General features: G+C 42.5%; 1 long non-coding RNA gene across 2 annotated transcripts in view; it reads left to right on the top strand.

Annotated features, from left to right (window-relative positions):
- Window positions 1-15,565, top strand: part of LOC121820637 (uncharacterized) — a 65,406-nt gene that overhangs the window by 7,576 nt on the left and 42,265 nt on the right. The window contains exon 1 of one of the 2 annotated variants that reach the window (XR_009595611.1): window positions 8,450-9,923. The exons of the other annotated variant lie outside the window; for it this stretch is intronic. This is a non-coding gene — a long non-coding RNA (uncharacterized LOC121820637). Of the gene's footprint in view, window positions 1-8,449; window positions 9,924-15,565 lie in introns of those variants that run through there. 2 annotated transcript variants of the gene reach the window in all.

Here is a 15,565-nt window from a genome sequence, read left to right as displayed (position 1 = left end):
GTAGCTTGCCAGGTTCCTCTGTCCATAGGGATTTTTCAGGCAAGAATAGGGGAGGGGGTTGCCATGCCCTCCTCCAAGGAATCTTCCCAACCCAGGGGTTGAGCCCAGGTCTCCTGTATTGCAGGCAGATTCTTTACCATCTGAGCCACCAAGAAGCCCCTTCTAGAGGCAGTTATGGGCAAAAATATGGGCAGCAGCAGATGGAATGGCTGACTTGGGATTTTGCCTACAGCTTTGGAGTGGGTGGTCTGAAAACTCTCCCATTGCTTTACAGGCAGCTGAGATGGCAGTACATGTCATAATGGCAGTAGCTTCCTTATGATCCCTGTACTTCTAGACTTCCTGAAAGAGATTCTAACCACCATCTTTCCTGCAGCTTTCCCAGAGTCATGAAAGCCTCTAATTCCCTGCATTAAACCCCTTCCTATTTGAAATACCTGGAGTGCTGACTGTTTTCCTGATGGTACCATGACAGATAATAATAGGACCTAGTCCACAAGCTTCTAGGAAACTCTAGAAGAATAGCACTTGATATAGTAATAGATGTTCCCCAAGCCCCTTAGAGCAGTTGTGATGGGACCGTTGCAATTGATGGGCCTTCAACACTGGGAATGGAAGCTCTTCAAGTTGTCACCCAAACCTATGCTTGTGGGATCTACAGAAACAGGGCTTATGGTAAAAATGAAATAATTAACATTGAGTCTGTAAAATGTGTAGAACCTATTGAGACAGAAGAAGTGCAATGGAATGAATTGTCTTAATGTTTTATTACATATTGGGTTGGCCAAAAAGTTCATTTGAGTTTTTCCACAATGTTGTGGGAAAACCTGAATGAACCTTTTGGCCAGTTCATGCATTCTATGCAGTTACATATATCTGAAGAACACACAAGAAACAGAATACAGGCCAGAGAGTTAGATGGCTGTGGGATAGGGTGTGGGGGAAGATTTATTTTCTACTATATATGCTCTTGTCCTTTCTGAAGTTTATGTTGTGTACATGCATTTTCTCCTCCAAAAGCATACTTAGGTTTAACAGCAACAGTTGTATACTGGACTTTGTGTAGTGATTTTACAGTCATCAGAGTTTTAAAAAATCGTAAACTCTAACAACATAAAATGTTGGCCATGAAAAGACAACAATCTGTATCCACTGCTTATGGAACTTTGTAGAACTACTTTCAGGGAATTAGAAAGGGTGTCAGTTTGGTAATGTTTAGTCAAGTTAGAAATGCACAGACTTGATCATCATCAATTCCTCTGGAGAAAAACTCATACATCAGGAGAAAGGTACAATGATGTTCATTACAGTATTGTTTATAATAGAAGAACTAGAATCACAAAAGTCCATTATTAGGAAGTGAATTGATAAAAGATAAAATACTATGGAGTGGAATCTAAAATGTGACACAAATGAGCTTTTTTATGAAATAGACATATATGTATAACAGATTCACTTTGCTGTACACCCCAGACTAACACAACATTGTACATCAACTATACTCAAATTAAAAAAATAATAATAATTTAAATGGCCCAACTCTATAAGTGTCAACATGGATAGTTCTCAGAAATGTATTCTTGAAAAAATAAAGGCGCTGCTGAGCCACACATAAAATGTGGCAGCATTTAGGTAAATTCTAAAACACATACTAAAAGTATTTCTTAAAAGGGAGGAGCTATAAGAGTTCATACCTAATTCATGAGCGCAGTGGTCTCTGTTAAGAGATACGTAAAACAATAAACTTCATTTTTACTTTTTCTTTTCTAAAAATATGAATCAAAATGATCCAGTATCCTCTTTTTTTTCATTCTGGTAGTAGATGTAGTTTTATATTATCTGTACTTTTCTATGATCCTTCTCAAAATAATAATCTCTTATTCCTAATCTCCCACTCATTCCCCAAACAGCTACAGTCTGGATTGTGTCTTGCATCCATCAGGATCCCAGCAGGAAACAAAGGGCACGCTCAAATTGGTTAACATTAGAGGGGTTATATAAGGATTATTTACAAAGATGCTGACAGGATACAGGGAAGCCAAGTATGGCGCCCCAGGGGCTGGTAGCAGCAGGAAGCTGTCACTGTCCTGAAGGAAAAGGCAAAGGAGCCTTTATAGGAGCAGAGCTTGAGAGAGTACTATGTGGAGAGGACCACCCAATAGGAGTGGTGATCTTTATCAAAGAGTGTGGCCAGTCTCTGGTGACCCTCCTCAAACTGGAACTGGAAAGATTATGGACCTCCACCTTCCTCTCCTCTCTCCCTCTGATTTCCTGTCAATACTTTCCTTTGGCCAAGCCCAGCCTGAAACTGTGGGGCCAGGAAATCCACTGATACTGCCCATACAGGTCCACCCCCCAGGGCTCAGAGCAGGGACAAACCAAGGGTATCCACAGGCCCCACCGTATCTCACCAAGTTGTCAGATCTGGGAGATGCTTCAGATGTTGTTAAACTCAGCTTCTTGGTTGTAACTTACAGTTGACTTGTTCTCTTCCTTTTTACTCTGTCCTTTATACTTTGTTTCCCAACTAACTCAAATGGGTCCTTGCTAGTCTTGTTCATTGGAAATGAGATTACCCCTCTCAAGTGTTAGAATTCTCCATGTTTCCTTTTCTGATGCTCTGCCCCCATTCAATCACTCCACGCATGTAATTCGCGACTCTTGGCTGATTCAAGACTGAATCTTTTGTCTCTAGCCAAGACTTTTCATCTCAATTCCACACTTATTTATTGACAGCAACATGGGACTGTCTCATTGGCTTCTCAAAGTCAGCATGGGAAAGCCAAACACATCAGCTTCTCCTATAGACCTGCCCCTTATGGTTCCCACCAAGTGAATGGCCCTGTCAGTCCAAGCGGAAACCCTGAAATCTCCTTCCTCTAATTCCTTACCTTCCACATACTGTCCACTTCTCTTTACCTTGAAGTGGAGACTGGGTCAAAGAAGAGCTCAAGTGCAGAAATGATGAGCTTTTAATTGGATTTGTCCTGGAGGAATGACAGAGCTGGGAGAATAAGACCCGAACCAGGATATCCAATCTAAGCAGCTTCTCAACTGTGTTGAGCATCAGATTTTTCTGCGTACCTGGGCCTCACCTAAAACCAATTAATCCAAGAATCTGGTGTTAAGAATTTAGAGAAGACACACCTCCCATGTGTCTCCTCTAATTCTGATTCTCTACTACATCACTTCTGAAACCAAATGTGTAGATTTTCCATACTGCATAGAATTCTATGATACCAGCTGAGTGTTCTATCTACAGAGTTTAACTTAACTCTGACACTGGAGACAGTGGCGGACACCGAGGGGTGCAGGTTTAGTCCTACAAGCCTGCCTCCCCTACGTCAGACACCAAGTGCAAGCTCAGGTTGTCACCTGTGCTTCTGTCAGACCAGCTATAAATCTGAGCTTCCCAGGCTCCCCTCCTCCCATTTGATTACTTTACTAGCTTGCCTCACAGAAGTCAGGAAACAAATTTACTTACTAGATGACCAGTTTATTACAAAGGACATTTAAGGATATGAATAGCCAGATGAAGACATACATAGAGAAGGGTCTGGGAGGGTCCTGAGTACAGGAGCTTCTGTCCCAGTTGCGTTTCGGATGCGCCAATTTCCCAGCACGTGGGTGCCTACTTGTTCATCAGCCTGGAAGCTCTCCAAATCCTTTCCTGTTGGGGTTTTATAAGAGGCTCATTACATAGCTACGATTTGATTATAGGTCATCGGTGAGTATGTTGCAGGAAGGGGGACCCCTTCCAGGGCCCAAAAGTGGGCTCTTGTCTAACACTCAGAAATGAAATGTCCAAGGAGACACAAGTGCTGACAAAGCAAGGGACTTTGTTGGGAAGAGACACCTGGGAGGAGAGCAGCAGGGTAAGGGAACCCAGGAGAACCGCTCTGCCATGTGGCTTGCAGTCTCAGGTTTTATGGTGATGGGGTTAGTTTCTGGGTTGTCTCTGGCCAATCGTTCTGACCCAAGGTCCTTCCTGGTGATGCATGCATCGCTCAGACAAGACGGATTCCAGCGAGAAGGGTTCTGGGAGGTCGGTAGGACATAGGGACTGGCATCAATCTCCTCTCTCCTTTTGACCTTTCCTGAATTCTTTCCATAGGTGGTCGCTTCTTATTTTCACATTCCTTTCCAAGACCTCCTGTTGTAAGACAGCTCACGCAAGTGGCTACTAGCTGACCAGGGCAAGTGGTTTCAGTCCGTGGTTCCCCTAACAACTGGACTCAATCTCAGGAGTTCCCTGCTCCCTAGAGATGGGGGTGGGGGCCTGGGATGTGGAACTATCGGCTCCACACCTCTAAAAGTGGTTGGTTCCCCTGGCAGCCAGCCCCTATCCTCTGGAGCATTCCAAAAATTACCTTATTAGCATAAACCTAGTGAGGTTGATAGGGGCTTGTTATGAATAACAAAAGACACCCATTTCACCTTTCTGCTTTAGCCTAAAGCTATTTCCAGAACTGAGCACAAAGCTAGATAGTGTAACAAAAGATGCCCCTATGGTTCTGCACAAGGGTTTTAGGAACTATGTGCTAGAAACAGTGGACAAAGACCAAATATATATTTCTTATTGTAAATCAACAATATCACAGGACTGAACTCTGTCTCTCCCACATTAACCCCCCGCCCCCACCCAACAAATTCATATATTGAAGCGCTAACCTGCAATGTGACTGTATTTGGAGAGAAAACCTTTCAGGAGGTATTAAGGTTAAATGAGGTCATAAGACTAGAGCCCTAAGACTGGTGTGCTTATAAGAAAAAACCCCCTGCTGTATAACATAGGGAGCTTAGCTCCGTGTTCTGTGATGACCTGGGTGGGTGGGATGGGAGGGGGATGGCTTGGGGGAGAGGCTCAAGAGGGAAGGAGTATATGTACACCTATGACTGATTCACTTAGTCGTACAGCAGAAACTAACACAATGTTGTAAGGCAACTATATCCTAATGAGAAAAGGATACCAGAGTTCCCACGCGCTCCCTCCCAGCGCGTGCACAGAGGAGAGGCCGCGTGAGAACTCACGAATGGGGTCCTTTGCAAACCTAGGAGAAGCTGCACCAGAAACCAACCCTGACAACACCTTAATTTTGGACTTTCGGCCTCCAGAACTGAGTAAGCTGAATTTTTGCTTAAGCCACCCCATCTGTGGTATTTTGTTATGACATCCCAAGCAAACTAAAACACCTGGTAGAGAGTCTAGACAGGGATCTTTCTCATAAACTCACTGAGTGATTCTAAAGCACAAGCCAGGTTGGAGAAGCACTGAGCCAGACAGAAAACGGGAGATGCCTATAAAAAGACAAATGCGGTGACTAACCAGGGAAGCCGAGGAGGAGGAGCAGCCCAGATAAAGGAAAGCCAGCCTCTGGGAGGCCTTTAACATCTCGACACAGCTTCAGCTTGGGCTTCCACGGGCACAGCACAGTAATTAAGGGGATCAGGGTACAGTGGCCAAGCCCTTGGCAGTCGTCAGCTCCTGATAATTCCACCTCCTATTTTCCAGTTCTGCCTCCTCATCTCCATCAGCGCTGTCCCTTTCCTCCTCTGCTCCAGTATGGGGGTTGGCAAACCATGACCCGTGGGCCAAATCTGGCCAGCCATCTGATTTTTCCGTTGTTGTTTCTTTTTAAATTTTATTGAAATCTAGTTGACTTACAATGTTCTGTTAATTTCTGCTATACAGCAAAGTGATTGATTTATCCATATATATTAGTTCTCTGTACTATACAGTAGGACCTTGTCATTTATCTGTTCTATATATAATAATTTGTATCTGCTGAGCCCAAACTCCCGATACTTCTCTCTCCCTCTGCAACCACAAATCTGTTCTCTGTATCTGTGAGTCTATTTTGCTGATAGGTTCATTTTTGTCCTATTTTAGATTCCACATATAAGTGATAGCATATGGTATTTGTCTTTCTCTTTCTGACTTTCTTGGCTTAGTATGATAATCTCTAGGTCCATCCATGTTGCTGCAAATGGCATTATTTCATTCTTTTTAATGGCTTAGTAATATTCTATTGTATATATCACATCTTCATTATCCGTTCATCTGTTGATGGGTATTTGGGTTGGCTATTATAAATAGTGTCTTGGCTATTATAAATGGTACTGCTATGAACATAGGGGTGCATGTATCTTTTCAAATTATAGTTTTGTCTGGGTATATGCCCAGCAGTGGAAATGCTGGATCAATGGCAAATCTATTTTTAGTTTTATGAGGAGCCTTAACACTGTTTTCCATAGTGGATGCACCAACTTACATTCCCACAAACAGTGTAAGAGAGTTCCTTTCTCCTCATACCTGTTCCAGCATTTGTTATTTGTAGACTTTTTGATGATGGCCATTCTGACTGGTGTGAGGTGATACCCCATTGTAGTTTTGATTTGTATTTCTCTAATATTAGCAATGATGAACATCTTTTCATATGCCTATTGGCCCTTATGTCTTTTTTTGGAGAAACTAGGTCTTCTGCCCAGTTTTTGATTGGGTTGTTTGTTTTTTTGCTTTTGAGCTGTATGAGCTATTTGTATATTTTGGAAATTAAGTCACATCAATTGCAAATTTTCTTCCAAGTTTACAGGTTGTCTTCTCATTTTGTTTATGGTTTCCTTTTTGTGCAAAAGCATATGAGCTTAAGTCCCATTTGTTTGTTTTTGCTTTTATTTCTATTTATGTCAGAGAATGTTTTGCCTATGTTCTCTTCTAGGAGCTTTATGGTGTCTTATATTTAAGTCTTTAAGATGTTTTGAGTTTATTTTTGTATGATGTGAGGGTGTGTTCTTACTTCATTGATTTACATGCAGCTGTCCAAGTTTCCCAGCATTGCTTGAAGAGACTGTCTTTTCTCCATTGTATATTCTTGCCTCCTTTGTCAAGGATTAATTGTCCATAGGTGTGTAAGTTCATTTCTGGGCTCTCTATTCTATTTCACTGATCCGTATGTCAGTTGTATGCCAATATTATGCTATTTTGATTACTGTAGCATTGTGGTATTGTCTGAAGTCTAGGAGGGTTAGGCCTCCTGCTTTGTACTTTTTCATCAGGATTTCTTTGGCAGTCCTGGGTCTTTTCTGGTTTCATATAAAGTTGAGGATTATTTGCTCTAGTTCTGTAAAATAAAAAAGTCATGGGTATTTTGATAGGAATTGCATCAAATCTGTAGATTGCTTTGGGTAGTATGCCTATTTTAACAGTAGTATTTCTTCCAATCCAAGAACATGGGCTAGCTTTCCATTTCTTTGAATAATCTTCAGTTTCCTTTATTAATGTTTTGTAGTTCTTAGCATATAAGTTTTTACCTCCTTGAGGTTTACATTCTTAAGTATTTTGTTTTTCTTGATGGGATTTTTAAAAAGATTTTTGCATTCCTTTTCTGATAGTTCATTGTTAGTGTAAAGAAATGAAACCCATTTCTATATGTTAATCTTGGATCCTGCTACCTTGCTGAATTCATTTATTAGTTCTAGTAGTTTTTGTCTGGAGTCTTTAGGGTTTTCTATGTATAGTATCTTGTCATCCCTACCAATCTGAATACCTTTTATTTCTTGTCTGATTGCTGTGGCTAGGACTTCCAGTACTATGTTGAAGAGAAGTGATAAGAGTGGGCCTCCTTGTCTTTCTCTGGATTTTAGTGAGAAGGCTTTCAGTTTTTCACTGTTGAATAGTACATTGGCTGTGTGTTTGTCATAGTTTTTATCATGTTGAGATATGTTCCCTCTATACCCACTTCCACAAGTTTTTAGCATGAATGGCTATTGAATTTTTATCCAGTGCTTTTTCTGCATCTATTGAGATGATCAGGTGGTCTTTGCCTTTTCTTTTGTGCATGTGGTATATCATATTGATTTTTCATACGCTGAACCATCCTTGTGACCCTGGGGTGGTCCAACTTGGTTGTGGTGTATCATCTTTCTTATGTCTCGTTAGATTTGATAATATTTTTTTTTGAATTTTTGCCTCTATATTCATCAAAGATATTGGCCTGTAGTTTTCTTTTTTTAGTGGTATCTTTGGTTTTGATATCAAGGTGATGGTCAGCCACCTGTTTTTATAAAGTTTTATTGGAGAACAGTCAGACTTGTTTTTGTATGGTCAAAACCTATATGCAGGTCAGGAAGCAACAGTTAGAACTGGACATGGAACAACAGACTGGTTCCAAATAGGAAAAGGAGTACTTTAAGGCTGCATATTGTCACCCTGCTTATTTAACTTCTATGCAGAGTACATCATGAGAAACGCTGGGCTGTAAGAAGCACAAGCTGGAATCAAGATTGCCGGGAGAAATATCAATAACCTTAGATATGCAGATGACACCACCCTTATGGCAGAAAGTGAAGAGGAACTAAAAGCCTCTTGATGAAAGTGAAAGAGGAGAGTGAAAAAGTTGGCCTAAAGCTCAACATTCAGAAAACGAAGATCATGGCATCTGGTCCCATCACTTCATGGGAAATAGATGGGGAAACAGTGGAAACAGTGTCAGACTTTATTTTTTGGGACTCCAAAATCACTGCAGATGGTGTTTGCAGCCATGAAATTAAAAGACGCTTACTCCTTGGAAGGAAGGTTATGACCAACCTACACAGCATATTCAAAAGCAGAGACATTACTTTGCCAACAAAGGTCCATCTAGTCAAGGCTATGGTTTTTCCTGTGGTCATGTATGGACGTGAGAGTTGGACTGTGAATAAAACTGAGCACCAAAGAATTGATGCTTTTGAACTGTGGTGTTGGAGAAGACTCTTGAGAGTCCCTTGGACTGCAAGGAGATCCAACCAGTCTAAAGGAGATCAGTCCTGGGTATTCATTGGAAGGACTGATACTAAAGCTGAAACTTGAATACTTTGGCCACCTCATGCGAAGAGCTGACTCATTGGAAAAGACCCTGATGCTGGGAGGGATTGGGAGCAGGAGGGAAAGGGGACGACAGAGAATGAGATGGCTGGATGGCATCACCAACTCGACGGACATGAGTTTGAGTGAACTCTGGGAGTTGGTGATGGACAGGGAGGCCTGGCGTGCTGTGTTTCATGGGATCGCAAAGAGTCGGACACGACTGAGTAACTGAACCGAACTAAACTGATGGCTGTTTTTGCACTATGAGTATTTACAACAACAACAATAGTAGCCTACAAAGCCTCAACTATTTACTATTTGACCCATTACAGAAAAGCTTTGCTGACCCCTGTAGTAGATGATATACCCTAATGGTGGTGTAGAGGCCAGAGACCAGTCATTTATATATTAGTGTCTCACTGGTCCAAAATAATAGAAATCCTTCACAGTGTAACCAAGTTGGCATTTACTGAGCAGCTACTATGTGCCAGACTCTCTAGTAAGCAGTAGGCACACAATCATAGACAAGAGAACCATATTGCCCTTATACTCCAGCAAGGTTCCTCACCTTAGAAAGCCACGCATGTCACCAATATACACAGACACAAAGTTATGGAGGAATACGTGGTGCTTCTGTCACTTGCACTGTCATGCTGAGCGTTGGCAGAGCATGACCTATAACTCTAAGCAACGACTCTTTGCAGCTTATTCAGATCCCAGGGAGATGATTCACTACATCCCTGACAGTATGTCCTCAAAATTCTAGATGACTTTGTCAATACCGCAGAGGTTTGTGGATTGCGCCACTGCTGATGTTGGAGAAAAACACTTTCTTGGCACACAGGGAGAATTTGAGCAGTGGGAGGTCTCAGTGAAGTTGCTTAGTTGTGTCCGACTCTTTGTTACCCTGTGGACTATAGCCCACCAGGCTCCTCCATCTGTGGAATTTTCCAGGCAAGAGTACTGGAGTGGGTTGCCATTTCCTTCTCCAGGGGATCTTCCCAACCCAGGGATTGAATCTGGGTCTCCTGCATTGCAGGTAGACACTTTACCATCTGAGCCACCAGGGAAGTCCCAGGTAAGATCAAGACAAATTAAATATGTGGTCAAACCTTCCTTTCAGCAATAGATTGTTGCAAAATGACCTATGATTTTGCTTGGGGCTGAGAGTCCAATTTCTTCTCTTAGTACCCTTCCAATTTATGGCTCTCAGAGTACTGATGAAATCATATGATATTAACTGTATTAAACCATTTGTATTATATTTGTGCATATGTAGGTCTAGATATACTATACGAAGAGTGATGCCAATTCTTTACATTGTCAATTAATAGGCGTTGCACACTAGAAATCCTTTTATTTATATATCTATTTAATAAGATTTCATTAAATCTTTACAAAATTAAATTTAACATGTACCTTTAAACAATTTCAATGTAAAAATTTGCCATTCGTTATATGTTTTATTTTGCCTTTTTTTTTTTTGCTGGTCTGTGCTGTGCATGGTATGGGATCTTAGTTCCCCTACCAGGGATCAAACCTGGGCCCTCAGCAGTGAAAGTACAGTGTCCTAACCACTGGACTGCCAGGGAATTCCCTTATTTTGCCTTTTTAATGCATGATTTTGAATAACTTAGAAGAAAAATAGCATATGTAAAATCATGTTTTCCTTATTTTTACTTTACATTTTGGGTGTAAGTAATCCAAACTGTTTGTACTTTTAATACAATTTTACTTTTAATCCTTTATTACAAGCAATTGAACACACATTATGTGAAAACCTAGATTATAATAATATAATGTGGTTTGGCCAAAATGAAGACAAAAATAAATTTATAAAATAATACAGTAGTTCCTAAATTGTGTGTCATTTTCTTTACTCAGATAGATGTTGATCCATCAGTGGAATACTCATTCACTCATAATTGTCTTTAAAATGTTGCCAGCTTTTAATCATATCAAAACAATACCTTGATGTGTACTTTTCACCACATATGGAGGAATACTTGTCAGGGTAATAAGAGTTTAAAGGGTTTTTATTTAACTGTTTGCTAGCTTGTAGTTTATAATGCTTAATATTTAGACAATGATACATGGGAATTTATACTCTTGCCCCAGGGCCCTCAAATGGAGAAGCTGGTCTGTAAGACCCAATCTTTGTACTTAAGGAGCTCATAGTCTAAAGGGAGAGACTAGTAGGCCATTGTAGTTGTTGTTGTAAAATAATAGAGTGCTAGGGAAATGTTTCCAGGGGATGGGATGTGGTCGTGGAGGACTTCCTGGAGGAAGCTATTTCTAGGCTGAGAGCTAAAGGATAAATTAGCTGTTAACTAGGTCAAGAGCAGGAAGGAACAGAAATGGGGAAAGGACATGGGATGAGAGTTCCAGCCAGAAGGAACAGTGTATGGCAAGGGTAGTAAAACTGTCCTTTCTTTTTTCAAACTTTTTATTTTGTATTGGGGGAAAGCTGATCAACAGCATTGTGATAGTCTCTGTTTAAGGGAAGGGACTCAGCCATACATATGCCTGTATCCGTTCCCCCTCGTACTCCCCTCAGCAGCAGAGTTTTTCTATAAAGGATCAGATAGTAAATATTTAAGCCTTTGCAAGTCATGCAGTCTCTCTTGCAACTACTCAACTCTGCTGTCGTATGTAAAAATATGTTGCTATGTGTATTGTAGACAAAACATAAGGGTATGGGTGTGGATGTGTTCCAACAAGACTTTATTTACAAAACAGGTAGCAGGCTTGAAGATCCTAGTTTGCCATCTCCTTAGTAAATGGGAAGGCCCAGAGTTTAGAGAAAGCTTATTTGAGGTGCTGAGAGTCCATTAAGATGGCTGGTGCAGAGAGGATGGGGTAGGAGCAGGGAGGGAGGAGTCTGAGGAGCTAAGAACAAGGCTGCAGGGACTTCCCTGGTGGTCCAGTGGCAAGACTTTATGCCTCCAATGCAGGGGGCCCAGGTTCAATTCCTGGTTTGGGAACTAGGTCCCACATCCTGCAACTAAGTTTGTGAGCTGCAGCTAAAAATCCTGCATGCCGCAACTGAGACCCATCCAGCCAAATAAACAAAACAGAGTATTTTTTCGAATTTTATTTATTTACTTGGCTGCGCTGGGTCTTCCGTGCAGCATGGGCTTTTCTCTAGTTGTGGCGAGCGGGGGCCACTCTCTAGTTGAGGTGCAAGGGCTTCTCATTGTGGTGGCTTCTCTTCTTGTGGAACCCAGGCTCTAGAGTGTTCAGGCTTCAGTAGTTCTGGTCCAGGGGCTTATTTGTCCTGCAGCATGTGGGATCTTCCTGGACCAGGGATCGAACACACATCTGCACTGGCAGGTGGATTCTTTACCACTGACTCACAGGGAAGTCCAAATAAAATAAATATTTTTTAAAAAAGAACAAAGCTGCAGAAAGTGGATGGGAGGAGTCTGGATGTGGAGACCGGAGAGGTTGCTGCTGTACATGTCCTGGGCTAAGGTAGTAGTGGGCAGAGGGAGTGAATGATTTGGGGAGAGAGTCAGTGAGTGGTAATAGGTAGAGAGAGGGAGGGAGAGGGTCAAGGCCAACTACCAGACAGGCAGTAGATGATGCTGGGGAGGGGGGGGCAGGAGACCTGGGGGAAGCAGATTTGATGGGAAGGCAGGGGATCCGTGATGAGATCTCTTCCCCCAGGGTTCATTCAGTGCTTGCCCCCTGACACACACACACATATTTATATGCAGACTGGCTTTTTTGGTCAAAAATGAGGCTGGCAGTTACTATGAAAATACAGTCTTTGAACCCTGAGAAAGTTGGAGGGAAGCTGAGCCTACAGAGCTAAATACCTTTGTAATGACAATCCTGGGGAATAATTACTATTGACAGGTTTTCTCTAGCCTCTGAGGACTGTAGGCTTTAGTTATTCTGGTTCCCTTTTATTCACAACTAATTTAATGACAGCACAAGGACCTGGTATCTGCTAGTAACAACAGCCAACTTGGTCAGGAAAGATAGCTTCACCCAGGCAGTAAATCTGGTCAACCAGATGGGCTGGCACTTGGAATGTAAAGTGTCCCAAGATGCTGACTCTGGGGTGGGGATGAGGGCATGGGGGATGGTGATATTGCTGTAGCTCCTCACCAATAGGCACCCTGGGGTGGTGGGTGTACTGTGTGAAAGGAGGGTGCATGGGGAGAGGGGGGTGAGAGGAATAGGCTTGTTGAATACACCTGACGCATACCCTCACCAGGGTGGGTTAGCTGTAAACCTTGCTTATCAGGACAGAACAAGGGGGAGCGTTTGCATGGCTGAAACAATTAGAGATTTTCTGGATGTGAACTGATGGACTTGTGGCATTTGTCATCAGTCAGAAACACAGGCCATAGACCAGCTACCTTAGAACAGAAGCTGCTGGGGCACTTTGAAGAGCGGTGGCCCCAGTGACAGACACAGTGAGAAGCAGGTGCCTTTTGGTGCCTCTTAGTCCTTAGACTGGCGTTTTGTAGGCCTCCGTCATCTCACCTGGCTGACTGCCTCCCTGGTTCCCCTCTTGCCCTCTTCCAATCTGGCTGCCTGAGTGACCTTTTTAAAATGTAAATTGGATTTTGTCACTTCTCTGTTTAAAAGCCCTTCATGCTTTTCCATTGCATTTAGGAGAAAATCCAGACTCTTTATCACGGCCTGCAAGACTGCCCACTGTGGCCCAGGTCTCCCTCTCCAGTATTTCTCCCCTAGAATCCCTTCAGCTCAAGTACACTGGCTTTCTCTCAGTTCTTCCAGTACTCCATGCTCACTACTTCAGGGTTCTTGTTGTTCAGTTGCTAAGTCATGTCTTACTCTTTGCAACCTCATGGACTACAGCACGCCAGGCTTCCCTGTCCTTCTCCATCTCCTGGAGTTTGCTCAGACTCCTGTCCATTGTGTTGATGATGCCATCCAGCTATGTCCTAACTATTCCCTTTACTCCCTTATTCTAGAAAGTTCTTTGTACCTACCCCAATCCCTAATGTGGCTGACTCCTCATATTTCAGATATCCACTTTAAAATCACACCTCAGGACACAGACAGTAGAGAACAAACTTATGGACATGGCAAGGAGGTGGGGGGCGCAGGGAAGGGGAGGAGAGGGTGGGATGTGTGGAGAGAGTAACATGGAAACATATACATTACCGTATGTGAAACAGATAGCCAGTGGGAATATGCTGTGTGACTCAGGGAACTCAAACCAGGGCTCTGCAACAACCTACAGGGGTGGGATGGGGAGGGAGGTGGGAGGGAAGTTTCAAAGGGAGGGGACATAGGGATACCTGTGGCTGATTCATGTTGATGTTTGGCAAAAATCAACACAATATTGTAGAACAATTATACTTCAATTAAAAAAATAAATTTATTCATAAAAAAATCACACCTCGGGGCTTCCCTGATGGTCCAGTGGTTAAGACTGTACTTCTACTGAAGGGGGCGCTGGTTCAATCCTTGGTCAGGGAACTAAGATACCACATGCCACTAGGGAAGGCAAAAAATAATGATAAAAATCACACCTCAGAGAAAGCTTTCTTGACCACACAAGCTCCCACCCACTGCCACCCACTAAATTGTAAGCTCCTTGGAGGCAGGCACTATAATTAATTTGTTCACACTGTTTTCCCAGAGACTAGCACAGTGCCTGGAACATGTATGCTCCATAGATATTTGTGGAGAAATTAATAAATGTGTAAATAAAAAACTATTCAATTGATCTATCCATGGATGGATCCATCCATAAATGTATCTGTCCATGTGTGTGAATGTGTAACTTCTGGTTACCTCTTCTGGATTACAAACCACTGAATTTAAGGGCTTAACACAAATTTATTATCTCATGTTCTATGTATCCAGTGTTCTCAACTGGGCAGTTTCTCTTGAGGTCTCTCATGTGGTTGCCGTCAGGTGGCAGCTGGGGCTAGAGTCATCTGAAGTGACAGTTAATGCAGGCTGTCAGCAGGGAACAGAGCTGGGCTATCAACTAGAATGTCTACCCCTGGATTCTCCGTGTGGCTTGGGCTTGGTGGCCAGGTTCGAGAAGGAGTGTCCCAAAAAAGTATCTCCTTTTATCTAGGACAGGGGGTCCCCAACCTCTGGGATCTAATGCCTGATGATCTGAAGCTAATGTAATAATAATAGAAATAAAGTGCACAATAAATATAATGTGCTTGAATCATCCTAAAACCAACACCCTCTGAATCCCCGTAAATGGAAAGATTGTCTTCCATGAAACTGGTCCCTCATGCCAAAAAGTTTGTGAACCACTGGCCCAGGAAACCAAGGCAGAAGCTGCATGGCTTCTTATGACCTAGTCTCAGAAGTCCCACATTGTCATTTAAGCCATATTCTACTAGTGATCAGTAAGTCACAGGAAACCCACATTCAAGGGAGGAAATTTTATAAGGGCATAAAGGGCTAGCACTGAGAAGCATGCTTCCCTGGGGGCCATATTTGCAGGCTAGTTGCCACGGCCTCTTACATCATGATAATATAGGTGCCTCTATTCCTAGTTTTGGAGAAGGAAATGGCAACCCACTCCCGTATTCCTGCCCGGAGAATCCCATGGACGGAGGAGCCTGGTGGGCTATAGTCCACGGGGTCGCAAAGAGCTGGACTCGACTGAGTGACTTCACTTTCACTTTCATTCCTAGTTTATATCCCTTTGTTTATTTGTCTTAGACTCTTCCCCTCACCTTCTATAACTTGTGTCCATTACTGCAA

The sequence above is a fragment of the Ovis aries genome, chromosome 11, assembly GCF_016772045.2.
Source record: "Ovis aries strain OAR_USU_Benz2616 breed Rambouillet chromosome 11, ARS-UI_Ramb_v3.0, whole genome shotgun sequence".
NCBI classification, from domain to species: domain Eukaryota; kingdom Metazoa; phylum Chordata; class Mammalia; order Artiodactyla; family Bovidae; genus Ovis; species Ovis aries.
Note: the sequence above shows the minus strand (reverse complement) of the source record. Positions and strands in the feature narration are given on the sequence as shown.